General features: G+C 38.5%; 1 pseudogene; it reads right to left on the bottom strand.

Moving 5' to 3' along the window:
• Positions 1–12,567: 12,567 nt before the first annotated feature.
• Positions 12,568–22,801, bottom strand: LOC102827941 (annotated as a pseudogene).
• Positions 22,802–23,060: the final 259 nt, after the last annotated feature.

Below are 23,060 nucleotides of genomic sequence, written 5' to 3' on the forward strand. Positions count from 1 at the left end.
CTGCTGGAAGAGAATTTCCCTAACATCATGAAAGACGAGAAAATAAACATTCAAGAAGCTGAATGAATTCCAAATAGGATAGACCCCCAAAAGAAAATCACCAAGACCTATCATAATCAAACTCTCCAAAATCAAAGACAAGGAAAGAATCCTGAAAGTAGCTCAGGAAGAATGAAGTTATATACAATCAAAAAATAGTAAGATTAAGTTCTGATTTATCAGCATAAACCATACAAGAAGACAATGGAGAGACATGTGCAAAACTCTGAAAGAAAAATATTGCCAACCAAGAATCACACACCCAGCAAAACTGCCCCTCAAATGCAAGGGCAAATTAGGATATTTCCAGATAAACAGAAATTAAAGTAATTTGTAAATACTAGACCAATATTACAAAAAATACTAAAGGGAGTCCTGAGAAGCAACAGCAGCAAACAACTGGAGATTGACATACAAGGCAACACCACCCAGAATTCAATCCAGATATGTTGTTATGAAGTGTTGTAGCGTCGGTTCCGACCCATAGGACCCCTGTATAGGGCTTCTGAGGAGAAGCTGGTGAGCTTGAACTGCCGATCTTGCAGTTCAAATGGCTTTGCAGTCTGACACATTAACCCATAGCACCACACCAGGACTCCAGATATAGAGGTATCCAAATTATGACAAAACTACAAGACTTAAAATGGGGAATCAAAGATATCAATTTATAATGAAGACAACTACAAAGAAAAAAGAGAAAACTAGTTATAGAATTCCAAATGGCAAGGAAGTCAAGATAATACAGACTGTTTAAAATGAGAAAGCTATTAATAAATTATAGGGTAATTGCAAAGAAAATTAATACACCTTCACATCAAATCAAGAAAAGGGATAAGCATGAAGATTTTGTAAACGTTAAAACAACAGTAATGAAGAAATTGAGAAGAAAAATACAGAAACAAAATAAACTTGCTGAAAGAAAGAATCAGTAAGACAAGAAGTTGGTTCTTTGAAAGGATTAGTAAAATTGACATACCTGACTGGCTGCTCTGAAAAAATCATCTTTGCATTATTATCAGGTCTGGCTTCGTGCTCACCACAGCACTTCTCCTTCTTCACCACTGACTCCAGCAGCTTTCTTGCTAAAGTCCCCAAACTTGCATTCTCTTTGTCATGAACTATATCGGATCACTGGCATGCTCCACCATGTCAGATGAAACTGTGGACTCCAACTCCAAGATCATCACCAAGAACTTTAAGGAGAAGAAGGAGGTTATGTAGGAAACAGAATGGAAGAGATGCACCCACTAATGGTAATACTAATGAGGAAAATGGGGAATGGGAGCCTGACAATGAGGTAGATGAGGAAGAAAGTGGGGAAAAGGAGGAGGAAGAGGAAGAAGGTGATAATGAGGAAAACGAAAGAGATGAAAATGAGGAGCCTAAGACAGTTATTGGCAAACAGGCAGTTGAAGATTATGAGGACTGCGATGTTGACACAAAGAAGTAGAAGACAGCAAAAAAGAAAAAGCTAAACTTTAAAAAAACAAGGCACCATGACCTAAATGTGATCACCTTCGAGTAGTGAGCCTCACTCGACCACTTTGGGAAGTGACATCCGCAGATGATAAGTGTTCACCACCACCCAACCAAAACCACAGTGTGAATTTGCAACAAGGCAGAAAAAAGAGCCAAAACTTCCACGGTCCTGCTTTTATTCTTAAAAATATTTTTAAAAAGAAAATTGCTTTGTATTTTTTATTTACATTTTATGAATTTGTACATATTGTTAGGGGGTCACCCATTTTTTAATGACCAAGCCAGCCTTTGGAGCATTCTCTGTCCTACTTCTGATTTTATGTGTGCTGTAACCACATTTATTACAATCTCAAAGAAGGAAAAAAAAAACTTGTAAAAAAGGAAACAACAAAAATTACAATCATATTCCAAGCACTCCAGTAACTATTTTGTGTGTGTTCTTAGCTATACTATAAGTAGTTGGTTTGTATGAGATGGTTAAAATTGATATATATGAAACAATGTTCAAAAAATAAATAAGAATTTTATTTTGCTGAGTTGCTCAAATAATAACAATAAATATTGACAAACATTTAGCAAATCTAACAAAAGAAAGGAAGGAGAAGATGAAATTAATATGAATGAGAAATGATGTGAGTGAAATCACAACAGAACCAATGGAAATTAAAGGATAACAACAGAATAAAGAATCAGGAGTTCTGGTGTGGCATATAGAATGAGTACTGGACAGAAAGTTTGGTTTGAACTGCAGGTTTGTGGTTCAATCTCACCAATCACTCTTCAGAAACTCTATACAGGATCGTTATGAGTTGGAACCAACTCAATGGCCCTTAGCAATAACAACAACATAAAGAATAGTATTCTACTGAAATTGTAAATCTAAGAGAAGTGGATACATTTTTTAGAAAAACATGACCCACCTAAACACAAAATAAAGTATAACTGGAACAGACCAATAACAAAAGAAGAAATTGATCAGATCATTAAAAACTTCCAATAAAGAATGTCAGGTCCTAAATGGCTTTGCTAGTGAATTCTCCCAAACATTCAGAGAAGAGCTGATACTAATTTTACTCAATCTATTCCAGAACAAGAAAGAGTATGGGAAACTCCCAAATACGTTATATGAAGCAAGCATAACCCTTATGCCAAAACCAGGCAAAGACATCACTAAAAAAAGAAAATTATAGACCAATACCCTGCAAGAGCATTGATGTAAAAATTCTCTACAAAATCCTAGCCAATAGAATTCAACAACATAGCAAAAAATAAATACATCACCATCAAATGGGAATCATCCCAGGGATGCAAGGATGGTTCAATATTTAAAAATAATCAACATAGTCTATCATATAAGTGAAAAAAGGAAAAGAATAACATGATCATATTAATTGATGCAGAAAAAATTATGTGACAAAATCCATCACATATTCTCGAAAAAAACATTCAATAAAGTAGAAATTAAAGGGAAATTCCTCAAGATAATTAGGAGCAGACATACAAAACCAACATCCAACATTACTCTCAATGAAGAGAAACTGAAAGCATTCTCCTTTGCAAACAGGAATCAGACAAGGATACCCTTGATCACCACTCTTATTTAATATATGTTGTAAAACTGAGTCAGAGCTATAAGGCAAGAAAGGGAAATTCAAGGCATCCAAATTGGCAAAGAAGTAAAACTCTATTTGAGAATGACATAATCTTATACATATAAAATCTCAAAGACTCAACAAGAAAATAATTGGAACTCATTAAAAGTTTCAGCAAAGTGGCAGGATACAAGATAAATCCACAAAAATATGTTGGAGGGCTCTGGACTAAAAACGACAGCTCTGAGGAGGAAATTTGGGAAACAATACCGTTTATAATAGCTACACAAAAGATGAAATTTTTGTTGTTGTTTCAAGTAAGTTCTGACCAATAGCAATCTGATATAGGGTTTCTGAGGAACAGCTGGTGAATTTGAACTGCCGACCTTGCATTTGAAACAGCTTTGCAGTCTGGTGCATTAACCTACAGCACCACACCAGGACTCCTAAAAGATGAAATACTTAGCATTAAATCTAACCAGAGAGAAAAAAGACATATACAAAGAAAACTACAAAACACTACTACAAGAAACCAAAATAAACTTACCAAAATGAAAGATTATACTATGCTCATAGATAGGAAGATTTAACATGTGAAAATGGCAACACTACCCAAAGCAATTTACAAATATAATGCAATTCCAATACAGATTCCAACATTATTCTTTAAAGAGATGGAAAAAATAATCACTAACTTTATATGGAAAAGAAAGAGACCTCCGATAAACAAAGCACTGTTTAAGAAGTAGAACAAAGTTGGAGGCCTCTCACTCCCTGATTTCAAAATCTACTTCACAGATACAGTGGTCAAATAGCTTGGTACTGATACAACAAAAGATACACAGATCAATGGAACAGAATTGAGAACTCAGAAGTAAAACCATCCACATACAGTCAATTGGTCTTTAATAAAGGGCCAAAACTTATCAAATGGAGAAGAGAAAATCTCTTCAACAAATGGTGCTGGCTAAACTGGAAATTCATGTTCAGAAGAATGAATCAAGATCCATATCTCACAAACATATACAAAAATCAACTCAATGTGGTTAAAAGATCTAGATGTAAAACCTTGAACTATAAAGATCATCAATAAAAAAATAGGCACATTCTTAGGGGCCCATTTAATACATAGCATAAATACGCTATTAAACATTACTAAAATATGAAGAAAGGAAAAAGTTTTGTACAAAAAGGCTTTTTTTTTGTACAATACAAACAGTAGAAGACAAAATAGATGACTCGGATTTCCTAAAAATTAGATACTTATATGTATCAAAAGATTTCACCAAAAGAGTAAAAAGGTAGCTCACAGGGTAAATAAAATAATATTTAAAAAACATTTTTCTCAGTATGTACATTATAGGTGAACATGCAATCATTTATACATTTATATTAAAGAGCTCAGTTATTTATTCAATATTATAAATGCTCAGTATGTCCCCATCATATTGGTCAGCATATCAATTCTGTTGCCTAATACATGCCAGGCCCTTTGTAGTTTATCATCAGAGACACTTGAACATACAACCTTAGAAGAGATACGGTGAAAAAATAAGATTTCTTGGCATATCCTAACCAAAAAATATATTACTAAATAATACTCATTGAGGATTGGAAATATAAAGGTAGATGTTTTATAGCAAGGAGGGGAGTGATTAACTTTGCAGTCTAGGAGCAGAGGTCCCTGGGACCATCAAGGGAGAAGAGCGGAGAGCGGGACCCTACCCAGAGAAGCAGTGATGCCTGAAATGGAGCCAGAGATGATGAGCAATATCCCTGGACAAATGCTGCCCTTTTGATCTCGTATGTTCAATTGTTTTAAGAAATGTGTATCTCTTTGGTGTTATTGTTTGTCTTATAATTGGCTTATCATTTGGCTGAACCTCAGGTGTGAGTTCAGTTCCAGGCTTGAAAACTATCTGAGGGGTTCCACCAATCTCTATCAGACCAGTAATCCTAGTACTTTTATTATTTTGAGTTTTATTTTACATTTTCTTCCCACTCTGTTGAAGACCTCATATAGTGATCCCTTCAGAACAATAAGCAGGGCACCATCTAGTTCTTCTGGTCTCAGGGTCATGGGATTCATGTGGTCCATTATTCCTCTAGAATAATTGTTTTCTTGTATTTTTTTATTTCTTTCACTCTTCTTTGCCCTGAACTGGGAAAACCCAATAGTTAGATCTCACATAATCCTTTCTTTTTAAGGTTGGTAGCAATGTCTCTTCTTTTATTCCTAATCCTACTTATGTGAGTGTTCTCTATTTTTTTCTTGGTCAATCCAGCTAAGATGTTAAAACCTTATTTATATTTCCCAGAAAGAGATGTTGAAGTCCCAACAATTACCCTCATTTCTGTGAATGTGACTGTATTTGAAAATAAAATCTCTGTAAATGTAACTAATTAAGTTAATATGAAGTCATACTGGTGTAGGGTGGGCCATGATCTCTTTACAATCTTTGTCTTTATAAGAAAACAGAGACACAGATAGAAACACAGAAGGAAGATGGCCATAAGAAGATGGAGGCAGAAATCAAGGAATGCTTCAGACCACTAGAAGCTAGAGCTCAAGAAGGATGTTCCTAAAGAGTCTTTTAGAGAGATAATAGCCCTGTGAGCTCCCTAATTTCAGACTCCAGAACTATGAGAAAAAACATTTTTGTATTTTAAATGAGTCAGTTTGTGGCATTTTGTTATAATAAGCCTAGGAAACTAATAAGCATTTGTCAATTTTGTTGATCTTTCCAATGAACTAGCTTTGAGGTTCATTGATTCTCTCCTCTTTATTTTTGCACTTTTTCTGCGTCCTTCAGATTTGGCTTGCTCTTTTTTTTTTTTTTTTTCTTTTTCCAATGTCTTAAGGAGAAAATATGTTTTTTATTTTCAATATTTTTATTATGATACAAGTATGGATCTCTTTGAGTTTATCTTACTAGTAGTTTGTAATTTTTTGAAGCTTTCAGTCATTATTTCTTTGAATGTTTTTTCTGTTTTTTTCCTTCTCTGTTCTTCCATTGCATGTATGTTGGCATGCTTAATGGTGCCCAACATTTTCTGAGGTTGTGTTCATTTTTCTTCATTCTTTTTTCTCTGTGTTCTTCAGGTCATATAGTCTCTAGAAATCTCTCCTTAAGCTCATTGATTTTTTTCTATCAGTTTAAAAATACTTATGAGGACTGCCTAGTGATTTTTTTTTTTTTTTTAATTCACTTGTGTTTTTCCAGGAGCCCTGGTGGCCTCGTGGGCTACATGTTTAGTTGCTAACCACAAGTCAGCAGTTTGAATCCACTAAGAGCTCCTCAGGAGAAAGGTGAGGCTTTCTGCTCCCATAAAGATTCACAGCCTCAGAAACTCTATACCGAGTCAATATGAGTTGGAACTGACTCAACTGCATACCATCACCACAACTACCACCATTGTACTTTTAAATTTCAGAATTTCCATTTGGATTTTTCTTATAATTCCTTTTCCTTTATTGATAAAGATTTCTATTTGATGCAAACTTGTCGTCATACCTTCTTTTACTTCTTTAATCATGATTTCCTTTAGTTCATTGACATGTTTATATTATATTTATATTACTTGGAAGACTTTGTTAAATGTGACATCTGGTCTCAATCACAGGTAGTTTCTATTGCCTGTTTTATCCCCTGTATATGGGTAATAATTGCTTGTTTCTTTGTGTATCATGATTTTTGTTGGAATTTGGATATTTTAAATATGTATTATAGCAACTTTTGGTATATGTCTCTCCCAGAATTCTAAGGATGATTTTGATTTGCTTGCTTATTGTTTAATGGCTGGCTGGATTATGATAATGAAGTCTAATCTCCCCACCCCTGCCCTCAATGTTGTTTTTGTTGTTAAGTGGGTTCAGACTCATAGCAAACCTGTCTAGGGTTTTTGAGGAGCAGCTGGTGGGCTTGAATAGCAGTATTGCTGTTAGCAGTTCAGTGCTTATCGTACAGAATGTTCCATATTGGAAATGAGGTTAAATTGTAGGCTAGTTTGTTTTTGTTTTGCTGTGCATAAAGTCGCTATGGGTGGGTACCCACCTAACAACTACAACAACAAGTTTGTCATGGAGCAATGGGGAAAGAGACAGCTGGTAGATCCTTCTCAAACACTGACTATCCCTTTAAAGAAGTCAAACTTTGATGAGTCTTTGGAGGAATACTTGCTCCTGTGTTAAATCTCTGGTATTGTTGCTAGGAGTGCAGCCTTGAGTATGCTACAGTCATCCTGAATGACAGTGATTTTGAAAGAGCTCTCTTTGACTGTCTCTTCCTGACCACACCCAGCTGTTGTTGTTATGTGCCGTGGAGTCGGTTCCGACTCATAGCGACCCTGCACAGGGTTTCCAAGAGAAAGCCCCATCTTCCTCCTGCGGAACAGCTGGTAGTTTCGAACTGCTGACCTTGTGGTTCGCAGCTCGATTCGTAACCACTAAGCTACCAGAGCTCCTGCTGTTAAACTCCTTTAATATCAGGCTCTATTGTTTTCAGCAATGCTCTGGGGCCTGAATTCGTCAAAGACTTATCAAATTTTCATTTCTTTGTAGAGGTAGTGAGTGTTTGAAATCCTGACCTTAGCTGTCTCTTTCCCCATTGCTCTATGACAAACTAACTGACCTACAGTTTAGCCTCTATCACCAATGAATTTATCAGTCTCTTCGCAATTGCATGTCATCATATTTCTTTTATTTTTTAAATAAAAAAATATTTTTGAATGTCCTTAAGCTTGAACTTCTCCACACTCCTTCCAAATAAAGTTAGTGCCTCTAGGAATCTTTTAGGAGCGATATGCTTTACAGAGGCCTTCTGGTAGCATAGTGGTTACGAACCCGGCTGCGAACTTCAAGGTCAGCAGTTCAAAACTACCAGCTGTTCCACGAGAGAAAGATGAGGTTTTCTGCTCCCATAAAGCTTTACAGCCTCAGAAACCCTGTAAAGGGTTGTTATGAGTTAGAACCGACTCCACGGCACACAACAACAACATATGCTTTACAAGGAGCTCTGGTAGAGTAGTGGTTACAAATCGGGCTGCGAACCGCAAGGTCAGCAGTTTGAAACGACCAGCTGTTCCGCCAGAGAAAGATGAGGCTTTCTACTCCTGTAAAGATTTACAGCCTTGGAAACCCTGTGCAGAGTCACTATGAGTCGGAACCGACTCCACGGTACTTAACAACAACAACAACATATGTTTTACAGATTGCTTATCGTCCCTGGCAAAATCTCTGAACCATGAGTCTGACGTGCTTCTAAATGACGCCCTCATTGTAGGAGCTGAGCACTCCCTGGAATGGGAAAGGCAGTAGACTCAGGTTTTCTTGGCTTGTCTCTTTCTTCATGAAAAGAACCACTGTCTTTTTGAGCTGGGGCAAGGGCCATAAGAACCCCAGTTTTCACATCAGGGCCACACCTATCCATCCCATGAGTAATAATTGGGCAGAAGAAGGGAGCTCCCACCTCTTGGCAACAATTGCCTGAAACTTAGGAGGGTATGTCAAAAAGTCCTGTGCCATCCTCAAATCTGCATTAAGCTTGAACTCATTGCTGCTGCCACTATGCCAATCCATTTCATTGGAGGTCTTCCTCTTTTTCCAATTACCCTCCACTTTACATAGCATTATGTCTTTCTCTTGATAATGTAGTTTAAGTATGAGAGAGGAAGTCCCGCAATCCTAGCTTCTACAGAATATTCTGGCTGTACTTCTTCCAACATGGATTTGTTTGTTCCTCTAGCAGTCTATGGTACTTTCAATATTCTTCCCCAACACCATAATACAAATGCATCAATTCTTCTACGGTCGTCCTTATTCACTCTCCAAGTTTCACATACATATGAAGCTATAGAAAATACCATGGCTTGAGTCAGGCTTACCTTAGTCCTTCAAACTGACATCTTTACTCTTGAACACTTTGTTTAGCAGATTTGCCCAATGCAATACATTGTTTAATTTCTTGACTACTGCTTCCATGAATGTTGATAGTGGATCCAAGCAAAATGAAGTCTTCAACAACTTCAATCTTTTCTCCATTTATTATGATGTTATTTTTTGGTCCAGTTGTGAGGATTTTTTTTTTCTTCTTTACATTGAGGTGAAATCCAAACAAAGGTTGTTGTCTTTGATCTTAATCACTAAGTATTTCAAGTCCTCTTCGCTTTCAGGAAGCAAGGCTGTATCGTTTGCATATTGCAGGTTGTTAATGAGTCTTCCTTCAATCCTGTTACCATATTCTTCTTCATATAATTCAACTTCTTGGATTATTTGCTTAGAATACAGATTTAATAAATATGGTGAAAGGATACAACCCTGTACACCTTCCCTGATTTTAAATCAAGAAGTATCCCCTGGTTCTGTTCGAACAACTGCCTCTTAGTCAGGTTCTTCATGAGCACAATTAAATGTTCTGGAATGTTCTGCAATGTTAGTCATAGTTTTTTTTTTATGATCTACAGAGTCAAATGCCTTTGCATAGTCAATAAGCACAAGTAAACATCTTTCTGCTAGTCTCTGCTTTCAGCTCCAATCCATCTGATGTCAGCAATAATATCTCTAGTTCCAAGTCCTCTTTTGAATCCATCTTGAATTTCTGGCAGCTCCCTGTCAATGCACAACGGCAATCAGGTTTTTTGTTTGTTTGTTTGTTTTTTAAATGTTTTATTGTGAATTATGTGATAGTTTACATGGGAGAACATTAGCTTTACATTCATCCTATCTTAATATCGTTTCATTGCCATGGTTACAATCCCCTCAATGCATCATCAAACAACCAAAAGTTATACTCTGCAAGCCTGCCCCCTGGTTGTCAGCACACAGCCCCTCTCCCTTTCTGGGTCTAGAGTCCCCAGCCACTTCATCTCTCCACGTCATCGGCTCTGCCTCCATCTCTGATGTCACTGTTTCTCTGGGTAGGGTCCCCCACTCCTCTCTTCTCCCTTGATGGTCCCAGGGCCCTCTGCGCCTGGACTACAAAGTCAACCACTCCCCTCCTTTTGCTGTAAAGTATCTACCTTTACATTTCCAACCCTCACAATCAGTCCTGACAGCACAACTTCAATTGTTTTTTAATTATCTTTAGCAAAAATATATTTGCATGTGACATTAATGATATTGTGTAATCATTTCCACATTCTTTTGAGTCAACTTTCTTTGGCATGGGCACAAATATGGATATCTTCCAATTGGTTGGTCAGGTAGCTGTCTTCCAAATTTCTTGGCATAGAAGGAGTGAGCGCCTCCAGTGCTGCATCAGTTTGTTGAAATATTTCAATTTGTATTTTGCAGTTCTTGGAGGTTTTGTTTTTCGCCAATGCCTTTAGTGCACCTTAGACTTCTTTCTTCAATATCATCAGTTGTTGACCATATACTGCCTCTTCAAATGGTTGAACATTGACTAATTCTTTATTGTATAGTGATTTTGTGTATTCTTCCCATTTACTTTCAATGTTTCTGGTGTCATTCAATATTTTAGTCATAGAATCCCTCAATATTGCAACATGAGGTTTAAACTTTTTCTTCAGTTCTTTCAGCTTGAGAAATACTGAGTGTGTTCTTCCCTCTTGGTTTTCTAACTCCAAGTCTATGCACATTTCACTGTATTACTTGACTTCATCTTCTTAAGTTGCCCTTTGAAATTTTCTGTTCAAGTTTTTATGTCATAATTTCTTCCATTTGTTTTAGCTTCTCTACATTCAAGAACAAGTTTCAGAGTCTCTTGTGACATCCGTTTTGGTCTTCTCGTTCTTTCCTGTCTTTTTGCTTTCTTACTGTATCATGTTCTTAATGTCATCCCACAACTTTTTTGATCTTTAGTCATTAGTGTCTGGTATTCCTTTTTTGTTGTTGTCAAGTCCCGCTGAATCGGTTCTGACTCAGTGACCTTGTAGAGAGTTTCTGAGGGGCAGCTGGTGACTTTGAACCACCAACCTTGTGGCTCAAACTGACTTTATGGTCGAGTGTTTATACAACAGTGCCATACCAGGACTCCAATACTTCTTTGTTGTTGTTGTTAAGTGGCATTGTGTCGGTTCCAACTCAGCGACCCCATACAGGTTTTCCAAGGAGTGAATGGTGAGCTTGAACCACTGATCTTGCACTTCAAACTGACCTTGCAGTCCATTGCATTAATCCACAGCACTTTTTAGAGTCCCAGAAAACAGTCAGCATAACCTTCAGAACTGACCTCTCTGCTTTGACTTTAACTGGCCCAGTGGTTCCCCTTGAAAGCCAGGAATCCTGGTGTGAGGCTATAGGATAAGCACTGGACTATAAGGTCAGTTTAAACTGCAAGATCAGTGGTTTAAACTTACTAGCTGCTCCTTGGAAACTATACTGAGTGACTATGAGTCAGACTGACTCTATAGCATATAACAATAAATCTTTGAGGGCACCCTAACAAGACTAAGATAAGTGTATTACTGATAGAACTTTTCTGCAAAGACATGTATAAACATATTTATAAACAATAAACCTATACATGTATAAACTGGAACTCCAGTAGCAGTACTATTTTTTTTGAGATCCAATCTAAGCTTTATTAACAGAAAGCCTGCAGTCTGGAGGACAGGAAGAATAATCTCTCAAGACTGTCCTGTCTTTCACAAACAGCAGACACATTATATAGGGTAAGTTACGTTTGGATGTACACTTAATCTATTTTAACATCAAGAGAGCATTTGTTGGAAAAAGCAACAATAAGGTAATAAACTTCTTCAAGCATTCTATCTTTAGGGAAAAAGAAACAATAAATCAAACAAATTTCCTCAAACATCCCACCTTTAGGGTCTCAGCTACTTAGTTCCTGAGATAACTATCTGGGTGAGCTTGTTGTTGTTAAGTGCCTTGGAGTTGGTTCCGATCCATACCAACCCTGTATAGGGCTCCCAAGGAGCAGCTGGCTGGTGAGCTTGAACCGCTGACCTTGCAGTTCAAACTGACTTTGCAGTCCAATGCATTAACCCACAGTGCCACACAAGCATGTCCTATTCTCCTTCTAGGACCACAAGATTATCTCAGCTAATTTTTAAACTGACTTCCTCAATTGCAGAGTCCTCATTTGTGACCTAATGACTAAACAGAGTCCTTTTTGTTTAGGTTGGTAGATCCATGATATCATTCTCTACTCTTATTTTTAGGTTTCATTTCTATGAAATCAACTTCAAATGAAAATAGTTACTTTGATCCCAGGCATTATTTCCTGGATTGAAAGAACTAAGCTTAAATCATGAAAAACAGGGTGATACAACAAGGTACAATCTCCTTTCAAACAGAAATCAGACACATTCATTACATGCTTGCCTAGGTATACATAAACATTTTCATCTCAGCAATAGAGGATTAGATCTGAGTGTCTAATTCATACTAGGAGAGAGAAGATTAACGCAGCTTTAATTGCAGTTTTAGATTGGAGGAAGAATTCATAGCCCATTGTTGTCTAGGATGTTTCTTGACTTATGAATGTTGAGTCTGGTTCTTGAGGCCCACAAGTCTGAGAGCAGTGGGGGTGGTCAGCAGGATCTTCCAAGGCCTGTTCCACTTCTCCTCTAACTGGGCATCAGGTCCGTCTTTCCATGTTTTGAGCAGGACACGATCTCTAGGCTCGAAGGGGTGCAGGTTACCTTTAGGGGAAGAAGCAGACCTGGGAAGAGAAAATTTAAGAATAATGGAAAGTGCATGGTGGAGGTGTTGTGCATACCACTGCACCTTCAAATCTTGGTTGAGATCAGATGGAGGGTTGAGGGATGCTGCCTGGAAAGGTTTGCCATATACACAATGTAAGCCTGCTTCTGGGGACTACCCGAATTTGGAACAGGGCTAAGGACAATACCTGGTTCCAATATAGATGAGTTTCCTGATAAAGTTTTGCCATTTGTTTCTTTGTTGTTGTTAAGTGCCGTTGAGTCGATTCTGACCCATAGCGACCCTGTACAGGGTTTCCAAGGCTGTAAATCTTGACGGGAGCAGAAAGCCTCATCTTTCTCCCGTGGAGCGGCTGGTAGTTTCGAACTGCTGACCTTAATGTTCACAGCCCGATTTGTAACGACTACGCTACCAGAGCTCCTTTGTTTCTTTAGAGTATGATTTATTTTCTCCACTTTCCCAGAGTGGGATCTCCATGCTGAGCACAATGTCCATTTTGTCTGTAGGTGTTTGCTGCTCCACTGTCACTTTGTACACTTTGTGGAAGTCCAAGTTTAGACATAATCTCTTTCAAGAGGATTTTCACTATTTCTGAAGTTCCCTCAGTTCAGGTTGGGAAAACGTCTACCCAACCAGAAAAGGTGTCTACAAAAACAAAACCAGCAAATATTTCCACCATCTGTTGAGTTGGAGGGTGGCTTTTCCAGCCAGATCCTTCCCTGTGATTTGAGCATTCATTTTTCCAATGTCCCGGCCTTCTTTTTTTTTTGGTATTTTATTTATATTTATTAATTAATTTATTAATGTTTTATTGTGAATTGTGTGATAGTCTACATGGGAGAACATCAGCTTTACATTCATTCCATCATCCATCATTTCGTTGGCATAGTTATCATCCTGTCCATGCATCCTCACCCAACCAAGGGGTGTCCCCTGTAAACCTGCACCCCCCCCACCACAGTCCTTAGCCCCTTTCCATCTCCTGATCCCGAGCCCCAGACCCACCATCTCTTGACATTGTCTTCTCTGCCTCCATCCCAGGCCTCACTGCCTCTCTGGGTGGGATTCCACTCTTTGCTCTTCTCCATTGATGGTCCCAGGGTCCTCTGCTCCTAGACTAATAAATTAATCACTCCCCTCTTTTTTTACAAAATGTCCATCTTTAGATTTCCAACCCTCTCAATCAGTCCTGATAACAATTATACACCATTGCATCACAAGATACCCATCTATATTTCGTTTCATCAGCCCTTCCTGGACAGGCTGGACACCACTCACTGGAGACTCTACCTTCCTCCACGCCCTCTGGATCTACGTTCCCTCTTGAAAGCTTGTAAGCCAGTCACTTCTTGCCTTTGTATCCCTCCCCCCATTTTGGGTAGCCAACGTCCAAGTTGCCCATCCCTGTCTACCCTTTGTGTGGAGGGGGTGGGTATAGTTCTTGCAGCAGGGCCAATGACCCGGCTTTTTGCAATAAGCAGATTGGTCCTTGCTTAAGTCCCTCTTTAGTTTTGGGAGTCCTCCCTGGGGCCCCACAGGCTTACCTCTAATGGTCTTTAGGAAGACAGTAACAGCCTGAGCCTTCCTGTGCTCTTGGCTGTTAAATACCTTGAAGATGATGTACACCAACTAGGACGGATTCATGCCATTTGCCACGCAGGATTTCTGCAGTTTCATTCTAATATTGGGGCACTTTGGGAGATAAAAGTCATGTTAACCATTTAGACATTTACTGAGTTCTCGGGGTCAAAGTTTATGTACTTACAGTGTTGTTGCGTGCGGTAGAGTCAGTTGCAGTGGAGTCGGTTCCGGCTCATAGCGATCCTGTACAGGGTTTCCGAGGCTCATCTTTCTCCCACGGAATAGCTGGTAATTTTGAACTGCTGACCTTAAGGTTCACAGCCCGATTTGTAACCACTACGCTACCAGAGCTCCTTATGTACTTATGGTGGTGGTGGTTATGTGCCGTGGAGTCAGTTCCAACTCATAGCGACCCTGTACAGGGTTTCCGAGGCTGTAAATCTTTACAGGAGCAGAAACCCTCATCTTTCTTCTGAGGAGTAGCTGGTAGTTTCGAACTGCTGACCTTGCAGTTCGCAGCCCGATTCGTAACCACTACGCTACCAGAGCTCCTTTTATGTACTTATGGTAAGCCTGGTAAATTCATTCGAGGAATTCAAAGGAGTCCTCAGTTGGCTTCTGCTGAACTGCCTGTACCACATTCCAGCTCTTTTGTTTAAGCACTCCCTTCTTTAGACTTCCAAGAATGTACCTTTTATAGTGTTGCAGCAGCGGCAAGCCCCCATCATTTATATTCCAATTTGCCTCAGTTAGACCCAGGGAGCCAGGTTCTCCCTGGGTGCTCGCTGCTTTGTCCTGTACCGTGTCTGAGACCAGCCTCCTTTTGTCACTGGTCAGGAGCATGGTCAACAGAGCCTGAATATCTGCTCAGTTAGGGTGATGAGAAGCAAAAATAGGGGTTATTAAATCTGTTATTTGGCAAAGTCATCTCAATAGGAAGGGCTTGAGTTTCTCCTATATAACAAGTCCGAGGTAGAGAAAGGAGTGTGTGCCCAGTAATATCCTGCAGTTTGCCCTTCCGTATTCAATCCTATAGGCATCTAAGGAGGAGGTATTGCCCTGCCTCTGTTCCAGGTAGCCCTTGACTGAAATGGGTCCGTTGCTGGGTATGGGATGGAGCAATCACTTCCAAATTGCTTTCCTTAGTGACTGACTAAGGCAGGGCAGGTTCACTGGGTCAGGCTGTACTTTGTTCTACTAGGTGCCACTGGTGCAATCAGGAACCATAAGAAAATTTTACAATCAACAGCTATACTTCACATGAAAGCAACCATTCATTTCTTTGAATATTCATCTAATAGGCCTTGTGAGAACTCTGTTTTCACTATTTTCACCTAACAGTCATCTGTATTCATTTTTTCTCTGCATGGTTTTCATATTTATTATTGCATTATAGTATATATATGCAATATAACCTACATACCCTTGGAATTTCAGGTTGTTTGCAGTTTCTTAAACATAAATACAGGACAAAACAAAAACAAAGTAATTTTACAAACAGATGAGGTTGAATCATTCAAGCTGTAAAATGGTATAATAATGTAAGGCTCCATTCAAAGGTTATTCCCCCACCCCATAATCGAGGTTGTACACTGGACATCATTTCCTTTTTTTGACATAGGAGGGCACCCATACAGAGACCTGTCAGACAGTTTTTCAGATACAGAGGTTTACTTAACAGAAACAGAACCAGAAAGAGAAACTAACAGAAACAGAATGGACACTTTTAGGAAATTACATCCTGCCTACGGTGTCCCTATGTGCACAATCAGAATAAAGCAAGGAGATGGCAAAAATGAAGGTGACAGTGAGTACAGGAGACACAGGACTGAAGACTCCCAAGAAAAAGAATCTTGGCAGGGCTGCTAGGGTGTTCGGTTACTTTGTTTCTGGGCTTACCTGTCCAAGTGGTGAGCAGGTCTTCCAAGCAAGCAGTATCACCCACAAAGGAGACCAGGTCCCTTTGCTAGTAATACCACTTACTGGAGAAGTCCAAAAGGCCCCTGAACATGGTTACCAGAAATGTTGCCAAACCAAAATGAGGATTTGCCACCTGTCACTGCAGTCGATCACAGAGATGGGGAGAAATCCAGTTCACGTTTTATTAAAAGAAAACCATCAATCTGGAAGACAGGGAGAATAATCTTTCAAGACCATCCTCTAGTAGCAGTATTCTTGACCTACCATCTTAGCTTCAGCAATAGATACCTGAGGGAAGGATAATTATCAGAGTAATTCTGCTTCAGTGTTGTCTAGTCAATTACGGCTCACAGCTACTCTGTACAGGGTTTTCAAAGAGCAGCTGGTGGGTTTCAACCATGTAACTTGTGGTTCACAGTTCAGTACAGCGTCCCACCAGGACTCCATCTAATGAGTTTTTGTTGTTGTGCTGTCAAGTTGGTTCCGACCCATAGCAACCCTGTATAGGGTTTCCGAGGAGCAGCTGGTGAGCTTGAACTGCCAACCTTACAGTTCAAACAGCTTTGCATAGGGCCTAAATAAAGGCTTGTGAGTTGGTTGGTGGGAAGGAGAAACTGTAAATTATAATTTATATAATGTCATTTTAGCCCCCTATTCAGTCCAAGGCCTGAGAAAAAACTGGGAGGATTCCATATGTTCTCTATGATGGGGTTGAGGAGCTGATTTGAGGAAATTTTTGCATCTCTAGGAATAAATAGAAAACAATCTTGAACAGAAGCTTTGAACTGAGCAATGTGCAGTGCTTGTTTCTTGCCTCATGAAATCTTTTGGATGTATTGCTTATTTTAGATGATGCTAATCCATTTACCCTTTTGTTAGTTCTGGCTCAGTAATAATCTTGTAGTTAGGTGCCATCAAGTCATAAAAACTGTATGTACACTAGAATGAAACATTGCCTATGCCATTTTCACAATCTTTGTTATGCTTGAGACCATTGTTACAGATGTATTTGTATCAATTCACCTTGTTGAAGCCATCCTCTTTTTACTGTTCCTCTACATTTCCAATCATAATGTACTTCTCCTGGGAGACTGGTCCCTCCTGACAACATGTCCAAAGTACAGGAGTCAAAGCCTCACCATCTTCAATTTTGGGGAGCACTCTGATTGTACTTGTTTCAAAACAGATTTGTTCATTCTTCTGACAGTCCATGATATATTCAATATTCTTTGCCAACAAAAATTAATTCAAAGACATGAATTCTTCTTTGGTCTTCTTTATTTATTGTCTAGATTTTGTATGTATAAGAGCCAGTTGAAAACATTATGGCTTGGATCAGGGCACCTTAGTTCCCAAAGTAAAATCTTTGCTTTTTAACACTTTAAAGAAGTCTCTTGCAGCAGATTTGCCCAATGCAATGTCATTTGATTTCTTTACTGTTGTTTCCATAGGTGTTGATTGTAGTCCAAGTAAACTGAAATCCTTGACAATGTAAATCTTTTCTGCATTTATCATGATGTTGCATATTGGCCCAGTTGTGAAGTGTTTTCTTGCCTTTATGTTAAGATGTGATATATACTGAAAACTATTTTTTCATCATCATCAGTGAGTGCTTCAAGTCCTCTTTACTTTCAGCAAGGTTACATCATCAGTATATCAAAAGTGTTTGATGAATCTTCCTACAATTCTAATGCTGCGTTTTTTCTTCATATAGTTCAATGATTGGTGGTTGTGTACTGTGGAGTTGCTTCTGACTCATAGTGTTCCTATACAGGGATTTTGAGGCTGTAAATGTTTACAGGAGCAGAAATCTCTATCTTTCTCCATAGGGGCAGCTGGTAGATTCTAACTGCTGAACTTGTAGTTAGCAGCCTAGTCCAATACGCTACGAGGGCTCCTTGTATAATCCAATAGTGTGACCTGTACAGTGCTTATCCTACAGCACCACACCAGAACTTATTCGGCATACAATCTGAATAAGTATGTTGAAAGGATACAACCCTGACACACACCTTTCCTAATCTTAAACCATCTAACATGCTATTGTTTTGTTTAAATAACTGTTTCTTGGTCTATGTGCAAGTTTTGCATGAACACAGTTAAGTGTTCTGGAATTCCCATTCTTCTCAATGTTATTCATAATTTGTTATGATCCACACAGTCAAATGTATTTATATAGTCAATGAAATACATCTTTCCGGAATTCTCTCCTTTGGACTAAAATCCAGCAGATGTCAAGCAATGAAATCCCTTGTTCCATGTTCTTTCCTGAATCTGGCTTGCATCTGGCAGTTCCTTGTTGATGTACTCTTGAAATCAGTTTTTAGTTCACGTCAGCACAACTTTACTTGTGTGTGATATCAATGATATTGTTCAATAAGTTCAAAATTGTTCAATATTGTTCAAAAATCACCTTTCTTTGGAATGGGTATAGATATGAATCTCTTCCAGTTTGTTGGCCAGATAATCATCTTCCACGTTTCTTGACGTAGACAAATGAGTGTTTCCAGTGTTGCACCTATCTAATCACTTCCTGGAGCCTTGTTTTTCACCAATATCTTCAGTGTAGATTGGACTTCTTTAATACCATCAGTTCTTTACCATATGCTGCCTTTGGATGTTGGTACAATGACTGTGTGTTGCTTCTGTGTTCTTCTTATTATTATTATTGATTTTTAATTTAAAAAACCCTTTTTATTGTGAATTCAGGAAGGTTTGCAGAGCAAATCATCAATTTTACATTCAATAAATCATATATTTGCTTCATTATGATGATAGCAATTCCAGTATTTACCTATTTTCACTGTAGCTATTTATTGCTTTTCTCCCTGTGTCCTGTTACCTTCATCTTTCCTCTTGTATATTGCCTGCCTTATCACCAATGCTAACACATGTCTACTCTCTAGCCCATGAATAATTTCCCATTCACTCCATAGCCATCATAGAGTATTTCTTCTATTATGAAAATCTTTTCCTAATTGTTTACAACATTGATCTCAGCAATATTTGTCCTTCAGTGATGGATGGATTTCACTCAGCATAATGTTTTCCAGGTTCATCCATTTTATGAGGTATTTGGCAGATTCATTGTTATTCTTCAATGTTGTATAGCTTTCCATTGTGTGTATGTACCAAAGTTTGTTTAACCATTCTTCTGTTAATGAATATTCAGGCTGTTGCCATCTTTTTGATGTATCTCTTTAGACGCATATTGAAGTATCCTATTTTCTTATCCATTCTGCTCTGTCTCTTGACTGTGCATTTAATCATTATATTCAGTGTGGCTATGTTGTTGTCAAGTGCCGTAAAGTCAATTCTGACCCATAGCGACCCTGTATATGGTTTCCAAGGAGCAGCTGGTGAGCTTGAACCACCAACCTTGCAGTTCAAACGGCTTTGCAGTCTGGCACATTAACCCACAGCGCCACACCAGAATAGGTATAATTGATTGCTGTCATTTTTCTGTGTAATTTTTTTGCAGTGCTACTGGCTTCTTTTTTCCTTAGAATTTTCTGCACTGAGTTCATTTGTTTGTGGTTTTTCTTTTCATTTTAATTTCTGTTATATTAATGTTTACTAAATCTTTCTGATGTTCCCCTTTTTTTATTTTGATGTGCAGATGTATAATATTCAGGGTAAATTATAGGCGACCCTGTAATTTGTTAAATTACCTTAAATTTATTAAATTGTCAAAAATGTAATGGAATGCATGAACATCGATATCTTAGGCATTAGTGAGCTGAAATGGACTGGTATTGGCCAATTTGAATCTGACAACCACGTGGTTTACTATGCCTGGAATGACAAAATTGAAGAGGAATGGTGTTGCTTTCATTGTCAAAAAGAACATATACAGATCAGTCATGAAGCACAATGCTGTCTGTGATAGGATAATATCCATGCGACTACAGGTGCCACCATCACAGGGAAGCCCAGTTAATACCACTATTATTCAAATTTATGCAACAACCACTAAAACCAGTGAGGATGAAATAAAAGAATTCTACCAACTTCTTCAATCTGAAATTGATCAAACATGCAATCAAGATGTGTTGATAATTACTGGGGATTGGAATGCAAAGGTTGGGAGCAGAGGAAGGATCAGTAGTTGGAAAATATGGCCTTGGTGATAGAAATGATGCTGGAGATCGCATGATAGAATTCTGCAAAATTAATGATTTGTTCATTCAAATACCTTTTTTAGACAACATTAGACAACTATATACATGGACCTTGCCAGACAGAATACGTAGAAATCAAATTGACTACATCTGGGGAAAGAGATGATGGAAAAGCTCCATATCATCAGTCAAAATAAGGCTAGGGTAGAGATGCTAAAATAAATGGAAAAAATATGGAGGTACAAGAGCTGAACAGAAAATTTCAAAGATCAGCTCGAGAAGATAAAGTCAACTATTACAAGGGAATGTGCAAAGATCTGGAGTCAGAAAACCAAAAAGAATGAACACGCTTAGCATTTGTCAAGCTGGGGGAACTGAAGACAAAAATGCAAGCCTTGACTTTCGTTATTGAAGGACTCTTTCGACAAATTATTGAATGATGGAGAAAGCATCAAAAGAAGATGGAATGAATTACATATTAAAATTTCTTCAGTGTCTTTTTCCCCATCCCCTCATGTCTTTTATAGCTTTTCAACCCAGGATAATCAGTCCAATCAAGGTTACTACACTATATTTGGCTGTGATGTCTCTGAAATCTATCTTAATCTAGGCTAGGTAACCACCACTACCTCTTTTTATTCCCTTTTCGTGACACCAATTTACTGTTAAGAATTGAAGACAGTTCTTTTCAACTTCACATTCTATGGTCTGGGCTTGTCCCACTCTTTCTTTTTCGGTGTCATGTAACTTGTTGCTTCATCCCCGGTATTCCTTGCAAATGGGAAATTAGAGCTAAAGGCTGGATTAAACTCCTTCCCCCCCACCCCCAACACACACAACCAACGAGCAAGTATTTATGAGATCATATGTTGACACCATGAAAATTCTAGTGACAGTATGAATCAATCTTTCATCTATGAGTTTTGGCATCATAATTAATACTATTGTCACATTACATTTTTTAACATTTCCATTTTTAATGATTTGATTTCCACAAACCATGTAAAAAAAAAAAGTGAGCTTCAATTGAAATGGGAACATTTTCCTTCCTTTTGATTTTGTCTGAAAGCCATATAGTAGCCAGTATGATAGCCACTCATGTACCAAGAGATTAACATTCTTCCCAGATCATCGGCAACCTCAAGAGAATCTGGACATATGGGAATTGGTGGGGAGGAGGGATTGTAGGTGATCTAGAAGGACAGAATGCTCCTTAGAGGCCTAGATGGCCAAACTTCGTCTCTCATACTTTGGACATATTGTCAGGAGGGACCAATCGCTGGAGAAGGATATCATGTTTGGTAAGGTGGAGGGTCAGAGGAAGAAAGAAAGACCTCCAATGAGATGGATTGGCCAAGTGGCAGCATCCATGGACTCAAAAGTGTGGCAATAATAGTGAGGTTGGTTGAGGATTGGGCAGTGTTTCATTCTGTTGTGCATAATGTCGCTATGAGTCAGTACTGACTCGATGACACCTAACAACAACAACAATAGATAGATAGGTAGATAAGAAATAACAATAAAGTAGTGAATTAAAACTACAATTAGAAAATTTCCTTCTTAGCAGATTGATAAACATGAAAAAGTTAATAACTCAAGGTGTTGAAAAAGGCATAAGGAAATAAGCATCCTCATATATCAGTATCCATAGTTGGCAATTTGTCAATATCTACTACTTAATACTTTAAATGTTTCATTCTGCTGTGCGTAAGGTCACTATGGGTCTGTACCGACTCGATGGTACCTAACAACAACAAGAAGAAGGAAATGGAGGCAGCCAACATGATAGGAAGGAGGGTGGTGGTGGTGGGCCATTGAATTTTAGGCCTGAGTTTCCAGATCCCACTCCATGGAGTAGCTTTAGACTTGATGTCATTGGTTTATTTTCAGGAGACTTGAAGGAGTTCTCACTTTCATCTGGTGAAATTTGACTTTCATTTTCATTCTCTTGAGCATTCTCCTGAGTGTTCTGCTCTACATTATTAACTGCTCCAAGGGCTGGTAAAAGTAGATCACACACATTTTGCTTCTCTCTATTTCCATATCCAGTGTAAATTTCTCTCTTAAAATCAAGTGAAGCAATGGTCGCTGGGTAAATGCAGCCATCTTCTGACCAAATGGCAGAACATTTATCACCAACTTTCCACTGTTTCAATAGAGTTGTGGCATTATTATTATTATTATTATTTTTGACTCTTTTTCTTCTAATTAGGTTTTCTTTTGGGTGTGTCTTCTGGCTTGCTTGAAGCTTCACAAATGTCACCATTCTTCAGAGCGTGCTTAAATGAAGCCACAGCTTTATCATAGGCTTTTATCAATGTTGTAGCATTCCAAATGTCAGACTCATCATCCTGGCCTATGCCACGCCAGAACACCACCCAGTCTTCCCGTTTCCGGATGCCTCTGCCGCCACCCATTGCCATGATGAGTCTACCGTGGGATTCGTGAAGCTCCGTATCATCTGAGTCAGTATTGTTATTTTAAGTTTAATCAGTGTTATTTTCAGCTCTTGTTAAGTTTAATCGCTGTTGTTGTTAATCATCATCACTTTATGTACAACGGAATGAAACCCTGCCAGTCCTGCATCAACCTAACAATCGTTGCTACCATTGAATCTATTGCTGCCACCACTATGCCAAGTCATCTCATTGTAGGATCTTCCACTTTTTCGTTGGCCCTACA

The sequence above is a fragment of the Chrysochloris asiatica genome, unplaced genomic scaffold, assembly GCF_000296735.1.
Source record: "Chrysochloris asiatica unplaced genomic scaffold, ChrAsi1.0 scaffold00147, whole genome shotgun sequence".
Lineage (NCBI taxonomy): Eukaryota > Metazoa > Chordata > Mammalia > Afrosoricida > Chrysochloridae > Chrysochloris > Chrysochloris asiatica.